This window comes from Chiloscyllium plagiosum, unplaced genomic scaffold (assembly GCF_037043375.1).
Source record: "Chiloscyllium plagiosum isolate Xiang-an unplaced genomic scaffold, Cpla_swu_hap1 HiC_scaffold_4, whole genome shotgun sequence".
In the NCBI taxonomy this organism is placed as follows: Eukaryota; Metazoa; Chordata; class Chondrichthyes; order Orectolobiformes; family Hemiscylliidae; genus Chiloscyllium; species Chiloscyllium plagiosum.
This window is the reverse complement of record NW_028270142.1, coordinates 105,378,354-105,394,356: the sequence shown is the minus strand read 5'-3', so window position 1 is coordinate 105,394,356 and position 16,003 is coordinate 105,378,354. Positions and strand designations below refer to the sequence as shown.

At 44.3% G+C, this 16,003-nt stretch overlaps 1 protein-coding gene across 5 annotated transcripts in view; it reads right to left on the bottom strand.

Moving 5' to 3' along the window:
* The window catches only part of ints8 (integrator complex subunit 8), an 83,302-nt gene extending 80,712 nt beyond the window's left edge, over positions 1-2,590 (bottom strand). Inside the window, exons 1-2 of one of the 5 annotated variants that reach the window (XM_043688036.2) lie at positions 2,175-2,357; positions 629-792 (exon numbers count right to left, since the gene is read on the bottom strand). The gene's annotated coding sequence lies outside the window, so the exon portion shown is untranslated. Of the gene's footprint in view, positions 1-628; positions 793-2,174; positions 2,358-2,540 lie in introns of those variants that run through there. The other 4 variants (XM_087986544.1, XM_087986542.1, XM_043688035.2 and 1 more) reach the window with 4 other exon arrangements.
* Between the last annotated feature and the right edge of the window lie 13,413 nt (positions 2,591-16,003).

Below are 16,003 nucleotides of genomic sequence, written 5' to 3'. Positions count from 1 at the left end.
AGAGCCAAGGGCAGAAGGTATGTTGAAAAATCAGCACGTGTAAGTTCCACTCCAAGACATGTATCACCCTGATGTTACGGACCAGGCGAGATCTCAAAATATATTAAGATAGCCTAGACGTTTATTTTTAAAATAATAAAAAGTTAAGTTAAGATGCCGTGTTCCAGGTGCAACTACTCCACATTATTTATGTAATCCAAAACATTATTTATTCATATACTATAGTTAAAATACAATAATAGAAAATATAGTAACATCTCATAAACACAGCTTTGGCAAAAGGCAAATTCAGAAAACAAATTGCCTCACATGCAACTCCAGCAGCAGTAAGACAACCCCAGCTTTTGGCTGTAACCGAAAGAAAAAATAGCTTCCACTTCAAGACCCCAACAGCAATTGCTGGAAACTAAAACTAAAAACCCTGGTTCCATGGGAGCTTGACCACACCCACTCAGGATGTTTCTGTTGTTCCAATTTTAGAAAAAAAACTAAGGCCTCACAAGCTGTTTGCTCTAATGATTCTGGTAGGCTGATCAACAATTCTGCCTTAAAACCTCTTAAATCAGGACAAAGTAACCTCTTAAAGCCATAGTATCGTCACACTAACTTGGAATTATAACTGCTGTACCTTCACTGTCAGTAGTGCAAAATCCTGGAACTCTCAAGCTAACGTCATTCCTGGCACACATACGCCAAATGGAATAGTTCAAACAGACAGCTCACCATCTTCTGAAGGATAATTACAGATGGGTTACAGTACTGGACACGCCAATGGCATCTACATTCAACAAACTATAAGCAAAAAAGAACATGGTCAGAGTCTTATTCCATATGTATATTTACTGAATAGAAAAAATACCAGTTGAATGACATGAATCAAACATTTAAAATGGAAAATGCACATAAGGTATCATCTGAAGTAAGAGTTTAACAATTCCGCTTTAACATGCTCCTTCAAGCCTAGCACTTTAGTAAAATTTTCATCATCCACCTTAGTATTTCCTTTCATGGCTCAATATTGAATGCAGTTTGATAATTTTCCTATAAAGTGCCTTGGGACATTTTATGTTTAAAGTGCGACATAGATGCAACTTCTTGTTGCTGTTAGAGGAGGAAACAAGGCTTCAGAGAGGCAGTGAGACTTGGGAATAAAGTTGACAGACAGGGGCTTGGGCAGAAAGTGGAAATAAAACAGGGAAGTGGGGCAGCATCATCAGGAATTACTTTAGGATAGGGTAGAGAGAGAGCAAAAAAACAGGGAATGGCTTGGCCAGGAACGAAGCCCATAATTTCACATGCAGCCGAGAACAGAGGCAGTAACAGTCTGAGGGTGAGCAAAACTGAAATTAGCCAGTGAAATTAGTTTGGAGGCCTTCTAAGTAAACATTGAAAAGCTTACTTCTACTAATGGATGAATAATCTGCTTCATTTACATTGTAATTTCCAAACTTTTGAGGAGATATAGTACAGTGGCTCACAATAGCACTGGTGGTCAGAAGAACACTTGCTTCATCAGAAAAGTGATTCCAAAAAAATGTTAACTTCTTCAACACTGTCAGCAATTCCCGCTGCATTGTAGTAGACATGGCACAAGTGCCCTCTAAAATGTGCCATGAAGCTACACAGTTATATTAGACTGTTGAAAAATATCAAATAAGAATAAATCCAAATGGATTTCTTGGCATGGACATCCCATCATTTTAATGACTTGTGCCTTGTAGATACTTCAGAGGTTTTAGGGAAACTGGAGGTGAGTTACTCACTGCACAATTCTCTGACCTGCTCTTGTGGTGAGAGTATCGAAATGCATGGTAAATGAAAGCCCCGTTGACAACAGTAAGGAAATAAACATCACTCATCAGCGTAGAATGATTGAAATAACCTTACTAGGAACTAAAGAAAAGTAAGGACATTCTCCCATCTCTCGTGGCCAATTTTTCCTCCCACCGTCAACATCACAAAAATAGATTATTTAGTTATTATCAATGCTATTTGTGCAAGCTTGTTACGTGCGATTGGCTGTCACCTTCCAATACACGAACGGTTACACAAAGTATTTTGTTGAACAGAACGTACTTTTGAGACATTCGATGGTCATGAAAAGAATGATATAACTGCAAAACTGCTTTACTTTTCCAGTCTGACAAACATATCATTAAAAAGGAATAACTCACTTTATTGTTCACAAGGTAGCTGACAGCTCCCGCTTAAGGTTTCGTTTTCTTACTTTGAACAAATACATTCATTTGGAGAGTGCTCAAAAACATTCCGTTAATTTACTGAAGCGAATACAACAGACCAGACAGTTATTCTGCATCAAACCTCACAGACAGATAGTTATTCCCGTTTATCTCCGTCTGCAGTTAAAAAAAACACAATGTGACTGGGCCTGCAACTTGGCTCCAAATAAAGTTACAGTCACTTTTTCCACCGAGAAAAACCTCACTCCACCAGGAACCACAGTACCGCCGTAAACACAGACGGCCCGAGTTTAACCGAATAACTGCCGGACTTTTCCAAATGAATGAACATTGACTTACTCTCATGACGAGCCGGAGAACAACTCACACACAGACCTCCCGGAAATCACTGCCGGGTTACAACAACTGCTGGGAACCACCGCCGGGTCATGCAGGCCCCTTTCCGGTCCGCCCGTGGGAACATACCCCGGATCCCGCGCGAGACCAGCGCTCCCTACTGCTGCCAGCGCGCGCCGCACCTTCTTCCTCTGTCCCACTTCATCCTGCTTTCCAATTAATCAAGCCTTTCCCTGCCTTCATTGATTGTGACTGTTTTTCTTGCTATATTGTCATAATAAAGGTGCATATTTTCTTTGGTCTTGAGGGAAGGTTCTGAATATTGTGATAGGCACATACATATCAAATGTGTTTTTTGTATTTCAAAAATATACTTTGTTCATAAAAAACTTTTGATATCTGTACAGTTAGTGATGCCATTCATATATACATTACATGTTTTTACATACTGAGGACAGACTGAGTCATTTGTATTTACAAGTCTGTATGTTAACCATCCATCCTCTTGGTGTTTAACTGAGACATCAGCAGAGCCCAATTACTGATTTGGCCCCCATTGTTCTTCGGCAGGCAGATCTTATGTGGTGGTCTTTCCCCATCGCACCTTGGCAGCAGCTGCCCCAAGCTTCAGTGTGTCCCTCAGCACGTAGTCCTGGACTTTGGAATGTGCCAGTCTGCAACACTCAGTCGAGGTCAACTCTTTCAGCTGGAAGACTAACAGGTTTCGGGCAGACCAAAGAGCGTCTTTCACCGAGTTGATGATCCTCCAGGTACAGTTGGTGTTCGTCTCAGTCTGCATCCCAGGGAAAAGACTGTAGAGCACGGAGTCCCACGTCACGGAGCTGCTCGGGACTATTCTTGAAAACCCTCCAGACTTCCTTTGCATAGGCACATTCCAGAAGGAGGTGTGTGATAGTCCTGTCCCCTCCACAGCCACTTCGAGAGCAGCGTGCGGTGGCACAGAGAATCCGGGCGTGCATAAAGGATCTCACAGGAAGAGCCCTTCTCACCACCAGCCAAGCCATGTCCTGGTGCTTGTTGGAAAGTTCTGGCAATGAGACATTCTGCCAAATGACTTTGACAGTCTGCCCTGGGAACTGCCCAACAGGATCTGCCTTCTTTTTTTCTGAAGGGTCTCAAGGACACTAAATGCTGACCACTTCCTGATGGACTTGTAGTCAAAGGTGCTTTTCTTCATAAATTTCTCCATGAAGACTGGATGATATGGAATGGTCCAACTACTTGGAGCGTTCCGCAGCAGCGAGGCTAGGCCAATCCTTTGCAACACCGGGGACAGGTAGAACCTCAGTATGTAGTGACACTTGGTGTTTGCGTACCGGGGATCCACGCACAGCATGATGCAGCCACACACAAAGGTGGCCATCAGGGTGAGGGTGGCATTGGGTGTATTTTATTTGCAAGGGACATAATCTTCAGTGCATGATGGAAGTTTCCGTAGGTACAGAACTGAGGTGAAAATTTTGCATTAAGTATTTTAGTAGGTTATAGTAAGCTTCGCGTGGTTAGGAAGAGGAGATCTCATCCACAGCGAGACACAGCCCAAGTGAGGAATTTGGAGACAATGTGAGGATTTGGTGCAGAGGGGAAGAGGTGCTTTTTGCTTGCTTTTTGTTGGCTCGTGGTTTGTATGGATTTTAAACAGGATAAATGATAAATTGAAGCCCAGGATTAGGGACCCAGCACAAAAAAGTGACATCAGAAATAAACCATAAAATTATTGGTTGGTAATAGCTACTAATTTGATTATCTTTACAGGTTACTTTCAGATTGAACTAAAAAGGGAAAATATTTACAGGTTATGAACTAAAATACCAGTAAGAAATATTTTAAAATTAAATTAAGAATGAAGTAATCACAATAGAGATGCTGGGCCAGGTGATGTGCTGTACCTGCATGATGTGGGAGCTGGTGGACCCTATTGTGGTTTGTTGTGAACCCCATCTGTTGCAAATGTTGGTTGCTTGAGGAACTCTGACTCATGGTTGATGAGTGGGAGTCTGAGTTTGAACACTGCAACACAATCAACAAAGGGGAGAGTTATCTGGATGCTGTGTGTCAGAAGGCAGTCACATCCCTTAGGTTAGCTACCTTAAATTCAGTCAGTGGTCAGACAGCAGGGTGTGACTGTGAGTAAGCCAAGTTGTGGGTTCCAGGAGATAATGCTGAAGGAGACTCAGCTCTTGAGCTAGTCTAATAGGTTTGAGATTCTTGCTGTGTGTGGATGAGAGTAGGGCTGTAGGGAGGTTGAGCAAACTGATCATAGCACGATGGTACAGGGAGCCATTCAAGAGAGGGGAGAAAAGAGAAATGTTGTTGTAATTAGGATAATATAGTAGGGGAATAGACACTGTTCTCTGTGGCCAGGACCAGGACTCCCAAAGACTGTATTGGAGGGGAAATATCCAGTTTTCATGGTCTACGTAGGTACCAATGTTATAGGTAGAAAGAGGAAAGAGATTCCTCTGAGGAAATATGAGCAGCAAGGAGCCAAATTAAAAAGCACCAAAAAGATAATACCCTCTGGATTACTCCCTGAGCTATGATCAAATCAACAGGATCAACAAATTAAAGAGGTAACCAAGTGTCTCAGAGATTGTTGTGGGAGAAACAGGTTCAAATTCACGAGACATTGGCATCAATACTGGAGAAGGAAGGAGCTTTTCTGATGGGACTCCACCTGAATCATGCTGGGACCAGAGTCCTTGCAAATTGGACTGTGGATAGGGCTTTAAATAAAATACTGAGGGTGTGGGTTCAATTTCATGGAGAATTATGGAAAAAAGTTAAAGGTGGGGAGGGCTCTGCAGAGGTTAAAGTTTCCAGAACAAGTAATAGGACAGACAGTATAGAAAGGGACAGGAATCTAACTTCATGCACAGCAAATCAGAAAACCTCTATGAGAAGCAGGACTGAGAATATTATACTTAAATGCACGCAGTATACAAAACAAGGAGCTTGTAGCGCAGATTGAAATTGGCAGGCACAATGTTGTGAGTTTCACAGAGACATGGTTGCAAGGGGATCAGGGCTGGGAATTAAACATTCAAGGATACACGTCTTATTGAATAAAGGAGGTGCTGTGTGAGTTGAGTTGAGGGATCACAAAGGGAAAAAAAAGATGCTGATGGGAATCAGACCTCCTAGCAATGGTCAGGATATGGAGAAGAAAATACATAAGGAGATAGAAAAGGCATTTAAGAAAGGCAAAATTGCAATAATCATGGAGTACTTCAGTATGTAGATGGACTGGGAAAATCAGCTAGTTTCAAGAAAAATAATTTGTATAATGTCCACAAGATGGTTTTTTCGGAACCTCTTGTGGTAGAGCCCATTAGGGAGCAGGTAGTTCTAGATTTGGTATGTGTGATGAGGCAGACTTGATTATGAGCTGAACATGAAGGAACCCCTTGGAGGCAGTGACTACAGTATGATAGAATTCACCCTGCAGATTGAAAGGGAAAAGACTGAATCAGATGTAATGGTTTTATGATTAAGTAAAGGTAACTGCAAAGACATGAGGGAGGAGCTGGCCAGAGTTAACTGGAAGGGGAGCCTAGCAAGGGAGATAGTGGAGCAGAGCTGAAAATATGTTGCTGGAAAAGCGCAGCAGATCAGGCAGCATCCAAGGAACAGGAGAATCGACGTTTCGGGCATGAGCCCTTCTTCAGGAATGAGGAAAGTGTGCCCAGCAGGCTAAGATAAAAGGTGGAGAGGAGGGACTTGGGGGAGGGGCATTGGAAATGCGATAGGTGGAAGGAGGTTAAGGTGAGGGTGATAGGCCGGAGTGGGGGTGGGGGCGGAGAGGTCAGGAAAAAGATTGCAGGTTAGGAAGGTGGTGCTGAGTTCGAGGGTTGGGACTGAGACAAGGTGGGGGAGGGGAAATGAGGAAACTGGAGAAATCTGAGTTCATCCCTTGTGGTTGGAGGGTTCCCATGCGGAAGATGAGGCGCTCTTCCTCCAGCCGTTGTGTCGCTATGGTCTGGCGATGGGGGAGTCCAAGGACCTGCATGTCCTTGGTGGAGTTGGAGGGGGAGTTGAAGTGTTGATCCACGGGGTAGTTGGGTTGGTTGTTCCGGGTGTCCCAGAGGTTTTCTCTGAAACGTTCCGCAAGTAGGCGGCCTGTCTCTCCAATATAGAGGTGGCCACATTGGGTGCAGCGGATGCAGTAAATGATGTGTGTGGAGGTGCAGGTGAATTTGTGGCAGATATGGAAAGATCCCTTGGGGCCTTGGAGGGAAGTGAGGGGGGAGGTGTGGGCGCAAGTTTTGCATTTCTTGCGGTTGCAGGGGAAGGTGCCGGGAGTGGAGGTTGGTTTGGTGGGGGGTGTGGACCTAACGAGGGAGTCACGGAGGGAGTGGTCTTTTCGGAACGCTGATAGGGGAGAGGAGGGAAATATATCCCTGGTGGTGAGGTCCGTTTGGAGGTGGATGATACGATGTATACGGAGGTTGGTGGGGTGGTAGGTGAGGACCAGTGGGGTTCTATCCTGGTGGCAATTGGAGGGGCGGGGCTCAAGGGCGGAGGAGCAGGAAGTGGAGGAGATGCCGTGGAGAGCATCGTCGATCACGTCTGGGAGGAAATTGCGGTCTTTGAAGAAGGAGGCCATCTGGGTTGTACGTTATTGGAACTGGTCCTCCTGGGAGCAGATGCGGCGGAGACAAAGGAATTAGGAATATGGGATTGCGTATTTACGGGGCAGGGTGGGAGGAGGTGTAGTCTAGGTAGCTGTGGGAGTCGGTCGGTTTATAGTAAATGTCCGTGTTGATTCGGTCACCCGAGATAGAAATGGAGAGGTCTAGGAAGGGGAGGGAGGAGTCTGAGACGGTCCAGGTAAATTTGAGGTCGGGGTGGAAGGTGTTGTTAAAGTGGATGAACTGTTCAACCACCTCGTGGGAGCACGAGGCAGCGCCGATACAGTCATCCATGTAGCAGAGGAAAAGGTGGGGAGTGGTGCCAGTGTAGCTGCGGAAGATGGACTGTTCCACATATCCTACGAAGAGGCAGGCATAGCTGAGGCCCATGCAGGTGCCCATGGCTACTCCTTTGGTTTGGAGGAAGTGGGAGGATTGGAAAGAGAAGTTGTTCAGGGTGAGGACCAGTTCAGTCAGTCGAAGGAGGGTGTCAGTGGAAGGGTACTGGTGGGTACGGCGGGAAAGGAAGAAGCGGAGGGCTTTGAGTCCTTCGTGATGGAGGATGGAGGTGTACAGAGACTGGATGTCCATGGTGAAGATAAGGCGTTGGGGACCGGGGAAGCGAAAATCATGGAGGAGGTGGAGGGTGTGGGTGGTGTCCCGAACGTAGGTGGGAAGTTCTTGGACTAAGGGGGACAGGACCGTGTTGAGGAATGCGGAGATGAGTTCGGTGGGGCAGGAGCAGGCCGGGGCAGTCAGGTTTGTGGATTTTGGGCAGGAAGTAGAAACAGGCAGTGCGGGGTTGTGGGACTATGAGGTTGGAGGCGGTGGATGGGAGATCCCCTGAGGTGATGAGGTTATGGATGGTCTGGGAGATGATGATTTGGTGGTGGGAGGTGGGGTCATTGTCAAGGGGGCAGTAGGAGGAGGTGTCCACAAGCTGGCGTTTAGTCTCAGCGGTGTAAAGGTCGGAGCAGCAATGGCAAGAATTTCTGGCTGTAATTCGGGAGCCACAGAAGAAATTCATCCCAAGGAACAAGAAATGTACTAAGGGGAGGATGATTAGGAGGAAAATCATCAGGAATCTTTTGCCCGAAACATTGGTTTCCTTGCTCCTCGGATGCTGCCTAACCTGCTGTGTTTTTTCAGCACCACTCGAATCTTGACTCTAATCTCCAACATCTGCAGTACCCATTTCCGCCTAAGGGGACGATGAGGCAACCATGGCTGATGAGGAAACTCGGAGGCAGCATTAAAAGACCCCTTTATCCCTACTGTCTGCCTTCTGTGAGTCAGTCAATCCTCTATCCATGCTTTGCACCTAACAGCATGGGCTCTTATTTAGCCTCCTGCCCAGCACATTGTCAAAGGCCTTTTGGAAATCCAAATAGATCTCGTCCACTCTCTGCTTTGTCTAGCCATGCTGACTCTATCTGATTTTCCGCTGGGCTTCCAAGTACTCCACAACCTCATCTTTAATAATGGACTCTAAAATCTTACCAATGACTGCAGTCAGGCTAACTTACCGATAGTTTCCTGCCTTGTGCCTTCCTCTCTTCTTATACAGGAATGTTATATTAGCTATCTTCCAGTCTTCTGGGGTCCTCCCTGACTCCAGTCATTCTTGAAAGATCAATACCAATGTCTCCACAATCTCCTCAGCTATCTCCTTCAGAGCTCTGGGGTGAAATCCATCTCTTATTATAGATGAAGGGCTTATGCCCGAAACGTTGACTCTCCTGCCCCTTGGATGCTTCCTGACCTACTGTGCATTTCCAGTGCCACACTTTTCGACTCTAATCTCCACTATCTGCAGTCCTCACTTTCTCTCTGTGTAGTCTATCTTGTCCAGGTGATTTATTCACCATAACGTCTTTCAGCTTTCTGAAGTCGAAACGTAGTCTTTTCAGGATGGCAACCAGTGACAAGTTCCACAGGGTTCAGTGTTGGGACCACAAGTATTCATTTGGATGAGGGAACTGAGGGCATTTTTGCTATGTTTGCAGATGGTACAAATGATAGGTGGAGGGACAGGTAGTGTTGAGGAAGTGGAGAGGCTGCAGAAGAACTTGGACATTCTAGGCAAGTGGGCAAAGAAGTGACAAATGGAATACAATGTGGGAAAGTTAGGGTTATGCAATTTGGTAGGAAGAACAGGGGCGCGGATTATTTTCTAAATGGGGAATGTAATGTAAATAATGTAAAACCAAAATTTTGCTTTTATTTCTTCAAAGTAAAACTGTCTCGTGGACTCTGCAATTGTATTCTATATTTGAATATAAAAATTAGATTTACATCAAAGCTACTTTGTGCAACTGTTCCCTGATTCCTGTGGTGCTTTTTACTGAAATGTTGATTGCTTTAGTCAACAGCATGCTATCTGGTTTGACTGTATTTCTGAAACTTGTTGTGATATTATGTTGCTCCTCCTTTGCTGCTTATGTTGTAATTGATAGATTGTTTACTTTATTTTATGCTGTGCTAGTGCACACAGAGGGGAATATAATGCTCTCCCCTTTGGCGGGTTTGGGGGTGGGAGGTATTTGATCAGGCTGCAGGGTAGCTAGTGGGGTCCCTGCCACTTTCCCATCTCCATCCCAATTAAATCTCTGGTGAGACAGACCGCAGATGAGCTTCCCAACCTCCCACCATCTGAGGCCCTTAATTGGCCAATTGATAACCCATAAGGGCCTCATCCAGTTGCTGATGGTATTGATGCAGTGATGGTTGGTGGGTGCTGGGGAAGGTAACAAGACAAACAAACTAATATGGGGTTGCTTGCAGTCCCTGCGGGGAGGGCTATGTTCCTTGTTTAAAGGCAACTCTGTACCTGATCAAGGCCCGCAGCGTCGGAATTGAGGGTGGGGTTTAGATAGTTACATTGGCAACAGCTGCCTCGGGGACATTGCCCTTCAATGCCGCTGCCAACCCGTCATTGCTGACTGGTGTCTAGTAGGTAGAATGTCTTCCCAAGGGTCCTCAATCTCGGGGAAAGCTTCCTGCTATCCAATTAAGTGCCCAAGAGGCACCGTGTACAGTGGGCTGTTCCTACCAATGGCAATGCAGGGCTTTCCAACAGCTGGGCGAGACCCAGTTAACTCAATTAAATATCACCCAGAATGCCAGCACCAAGTACTTGAATTCTGGCTAAGGGGTGGGGCGGGGGCAGAGGAGGTGTCAGAATATACTTTATCCGGCCAGTTTAGAGTATGGGAATGGTCAGAGGAGGAACTGAGAGAGACGTGGTGGACATGTAGAACAAAAGGTAAAAAGGAAGAGGAATTAGGTGTGGTTTGCTCCTGTATTGCTTCTATCCTCCTCCCTTATTCCCACATGGTGATCCTGCTTTTATGCTTTGCTCCTACTCTCTGTCTGTTCCCCTACTGCTTTCTCTGTATTATTGCTTTCTCAGAGCCATGCTTTGAGTTTTTTGCTGTTTCCATGCCTGTAAAGGAGCAGAACCTGTAAATAAGCACCTCACTCTACTGTTTTCTCAAAATCATCCTTTGCCTTGAAGCTATTTCATATTATGAGCCTTACATATTACTACAATTTAGATGTTTATTCCACATTTACTTATCAATTGGAAAGGAATCTTTCAAAAGTTGACCAATTGTTTGCAAAAAAAAAATCTTGGCTTTTTTTTAATAGGAACTGAGAAACCGTTGTTATTTGGGCTCCATGAATTGAGTGATTGTTGTTGCAGAGCCACCAGCTGGTCACTGCCTCAAAGTACAGGAGGTTTTACAAAAGCACATTTGTAAAATAAAACAGAAGTTGCTGGAGAAACTAAGCAAGTCTGGCAGCATCTGTGGATAGAAAACAGAGTTAACATTTTGAGTCCAGTGACACTTTCTCAGAATTGAGAAGGGTCACTGGACTCAAAATGTTAATTTCTGTTTTCTCTCCAAGGATGCTGCCAGATATGCTGAGTTTCTCTAGCAATTTCTGTTTTTGTTTCAGATTCCCAGCATCCACAGTTCTTAATTATTTGTAAAATGTTAAATACTGGTTTTCTTCCCACATTTAAAATGGAAATCAACTACTTACACAATACTGGGGACTCCTGGTGCTGCAGCTATATCATTGGCACTTTTGCAGCAGGTTATTCCAAAGATGTAACTGGAAATAAGAACAGCATGCTATCACCAATCTTGCATTTTCTTTAATTCCTTTTTGGGTTGTGGGTATCATTGACGAGGCTGGCATTTCATTCCCAAATCCTTCTGGGGTTACAAAAATGGATTGTGTGTTCACTTCTGAAAGTAGGCACTTAAGCACTATGGTATAGAACAAGGATTTTATTTAGACCAGCCCAAGACAGCAGGTTTCCTTTCCTAAGGTGCATTGATAGTTGATTCAATCATAACCCTATAGACTGCGAACATTTTAGAAAACAGAAAAGCAAGACTTAAAAAAAAGGGAAAAAAGGAGAAATTTGAGGTGTAGGGATACAGTTTAGGAACATAGGACGTAAGAGCAGGAATAGACCATTTAGCCTTCAATAAGATCATACTAAATCTTAAGTGTGTTTCCTTTCTGTTCCACATGGCTACTATCTTTGGTGGTGGGTAGTTGTCATCTGCTCAATATTACAAATGCATAATCTCTGGCAATGAGGTAGTTCTCTAGCAGAAGAATGAGCAGAAACACACCAAAGGCATAACCTAAGTGATGGAGGGAACGATTAATTCCAGAACTGTGGGATCAATTGATGACTCTTTAATTGACAACAATGCTTATTTAAGAATGTCCTGGTGAATAAATTACATTTTCAACTGAGGTATTGACTTTCTATTGAATACCTATGAGAGAAAACGATGAAGAAATATAAAACTTAATAATAGCATTTGCACGTATAAACAAATGATAGAGTAGCTAAAGTGAGCATTCAATCCTTAGATGGTGGTGCTGGGGAATTTATAAGTTGAAAAAGAAAAATTGCAGAGACTCTGGAAAAATACTTTTATCTGCCATCACAGTAGCAGGCACGGAAAGTATCCCAAGAGGAGTCAAAATGTGGAGGGGTATTGGTTAGGCAAAAGGTACGATCACTAAAGGCAAAATGTACTAGCAAATGTAGTAGGACTTAAAGGCTGAGAAGTCCCTCAAACTGATGGCCTGCATCACAAGGTCTTAAACAAAGCATTCCCTGCAGTGTAGGAGACTGAGGGTTGACCTTATAGAGGTCTATAAAATCATGTGAGACAGAGATATGATAGATAGCCAACAACTTTTCCCCCTGGTAGTGGAGTCTAAAGCTAGAGGGAACAGGTTTAAGGTGTGGGGGGGGGAGGGGGGGGGGGAGGGGGAGGGGGAGATACAAAAGAATATACAATTTTTTCACACAGAGGGTGGTGAGTGTCTGGACCAGGTTGCCAGAGGTAGTTGTCGAAGCGAGTACAATTTCATCATTTAAGAAACATTTAGATAGGCTCCAGGGCCAGTATATTGTTCCTGAGGTATGGGGCCCAAAACTGCACACAATACTCTAAATGTTGTCTGACCAGACCCTAATAGAGCCTCAGAAGTACATCCCTGTTTTTATATTCAAGTCCTCTTAAAATGAATGCCGACACTGCATTTGCCTTTCTTACTACTGACTCAATCTGCAAATTTACCTTGAGAGAATCCTACACTAAAATTCCCAAACTTCTTTGTACTTCAGATTTCTGAATTTTCTCCATTTAGAAAATAGTCCAATCCTCTATTCTTCCTCCCAAAGTGCATGACCTCACACTTTCCCATATTGTACTCCATCTGCCACTTCTTTGCTCACTCTTCTACCCTAGCCAAATCCTTCTGCAGCCTCCCCACCTCCTCAATACCATCTGTCCCTCTACCTATCTTTGTATTGTCTACAAACTTAGCCAGACTGCCCTCAGTTCCTTCATCTAGATCATTAGTATACAAAGTGAAAAGTTGTGCCAACACTGAGCCTTGCAGAACACCACTTGTCACCGGCTGTCATCCTGAGAAAGACACATTTATCCGAACTCTCTGCTTTCTGTCAGACAGCCAAGCTTCCATCCATGCTAGCATCTTGCTTCTAACACCATAGGCCTTTATCTTACTTTGCGAGTTTGGAGAAGATTTGTAGCTCAGGTTGTGGGTCAGGTTGAATGTTTGCTCACTGAGTTAGTAGATTTGTTCTCAGACGTTTCGGCACCATGCTAGGTAACATCATCAATGAGCCTCCAATGAAGCACTGGTATTCTGTCCCATTTGCTATTTATCTGTCTTGGTCTGTTGTGGTGAGTGATATTATTACTGTTCTTTTTTTGAGGGGTTGGTAAATGGGGTCCAAATCAATATGATTGTTATCTAATACCTCTGCAATAACGGCTTCCACTAAGAATCCTGATATTGGTGATCCCATAGGCATCCCATTGTTTTGTATGTAGGTCTTGTTGTTGAAGGTGAGGTGGGTCGTGAGGCACAGGTCTACTAGTTTGAGGATGCTGTCCTTGCTGATGGAGTTGACGCTGTCAGGTGTTTGCGTCCTTGATTCGTCTAGCAGTGAGGCCAGTGTTTCTTTGGCCAGGGCAATGTTTATTGATGTGAATAGGGTCATCATGTTGAAGGAAACCATGACCTCATCATCCTTTATCTTGGTGTCTTTGATGACATGAAAGAATTCCTGCATGGAGTGGATGGAGTGGCTTGAGTGTTCTACTAGATATTTCAGTTGCGTTGCAGTTCCTTTGCTAGTCTGTATGTCGGTGTTCCAGGAAGTGAGACTATGGGTCTGAGATGGGGGTGGGGGTGGGGGGGGGGGAGCTTGTTTTTAAGAACAAAGAAAATTACAGAACAGGGACAGGCCCTTCGACTCTCCAAGCCTGTGCTGATCTAGATCCTCTATCTAAACCTGTCATCTATTTTCTAAGGGTCTGTATCCCTTTGCTCCCTGCCCATTCATGTATCTGTCTAGATACATCTTAAATACCGCTATCGTGCCTGCCTCTACCACCTCCTCTGGCAACGCGTTCCAAGCACCCACCACCCTCTGTGTAAAGAACTTTCCATGCATATCTCCCTTAAACTTCTCCCCTCTCACCTTGAACTCGTGACCCCTAGTAATTGAGTTCCCCCAATCTGGGTAAATGCTTCTTGCTATCCACCCTGTCTATATCTCTTATGATTTTGTAGACCTCAATCAGGTCTCCCCTCAACCTCTGTCTTTCTAAGAAAATAATCCTAATCTACTCAACCTCTCTTCATAGCTAATGCCCTCTATACCAGGCAACATCCTGGTGAATCTCCTCAGCACCCTCTCCAAAGCATCCACACCCTTCTGGTAATGTGGCGACCAGAACTGTATGCAGTATTCCAAACCAAACCAAAGTCTTATACAACTGTAACATGCCCTGCCAACTCTTGTACTCAATATCCTGTCCGATGAAGGAAAACATGCCGTATGCCTTCTTGACCACTGTATCAACCTGCGTTACATCTTCAGGGTACAAATCTCTCTTACATAGGGCTGTGTCGGATCCTTCAGGTTTCATTCTTTGAAGGTCTGCTAATCTCACCTGTCTTGTGAAGTTTCCTCAGTGCAGCTGTAATATGGTTTTTGACCTGTGGAGTTGGGTTCATTGCCACCTGTTGGTAGGTATCGGTATCTGCGGTAAGTGTGTTTGCCTTTTCAATGTACTGTGTTCTGTTCAGGATGACGGTCATGCGCCCTTTGTCTGCCGGTAGGATTATGATATTTCTGTCTTTTCTGAGTCCTTCCAGGGCTTTCTTTTCCAGTGTGTTGAGGGTGTTCCCTTCTTTCTTTCTGCTCAGTGTTGGTGCTACTGTCTGTTTGATGGCCTGTTGGATTTCTTCTGTAAGTCCGTTGTTTTTCAAGGTGGGTTCCAGTGCTGCTAGGAAGTTCTTTTTGTCTGCATCTCTGTGGTTGTAGTTCACCCCTTGTACGAGGAGGTCTTTTTCCGTATCTATGAGTGGTCGATCCGTCAGATTCTTTATCCAAGTCTGTGAATTATCTGTGTTATTGCTGTGCATGAGCTTGGCCAGTTTTTCTTGGAGGGCTAGTCTTTCCTTTGTCTTGGTCCAGTATTATTTAGTGTTGATGGCTCGTTCTAATGTACTTGTCCATTCATGGTCAGTCGTGTTAGTGTACAGAGTTTTTTGGCACAAAATTTCTCGTTCATCTTTGTGGAGTTGGTTGTAGGCATCATTTATCATTTCTCATAACATCCTGTGACCGTTCTGTTCTGCTGTTCTTCTGGCTTGTGGGGTGTTGAGAGGCCTGGCATTCAAACCAGAACTCCACTAACAAACATATCGATTTGGACCCCATTTACCAACTTCTCAGAAAAAAACAACAGAAGTGATATCACCCACCAAGACAGATAAATAGCAAGTGGGACAGAACACCAGCACTTCATTGGAGGCTCACTGATGATGATAACTCACACGGTGACAAGAACAAATCTACCAGCTCAGTGAGTAAACGTATAATCTTATCTTACTCTTATTAGAATTCTTTGAGGAAGTAATGACCAGGGTGGTTAAAGGGGTACCAATGGATGTAAGTGTATTTCAACTTTAAAAAGGCATTTGACGACATGCTAAATAAAAGATTACTGCACATGGTCTGAGCTCATGCTATTTGGGGTAACATGAGAATGACTATAACATTGGGTAACAGGCAACAGGACAGTAGGGGTAAGTGGATCATTTTCAGGTTGGCAAACTGTAGCTTGTGAATTGCCTCAGGGATCAGGAATGGGGTACTGATAATCTATTTCAATAACTTAAATAAAGGGATGGTGGTGTTGCAGCCACATTTCTTGATGGTACTAAGGT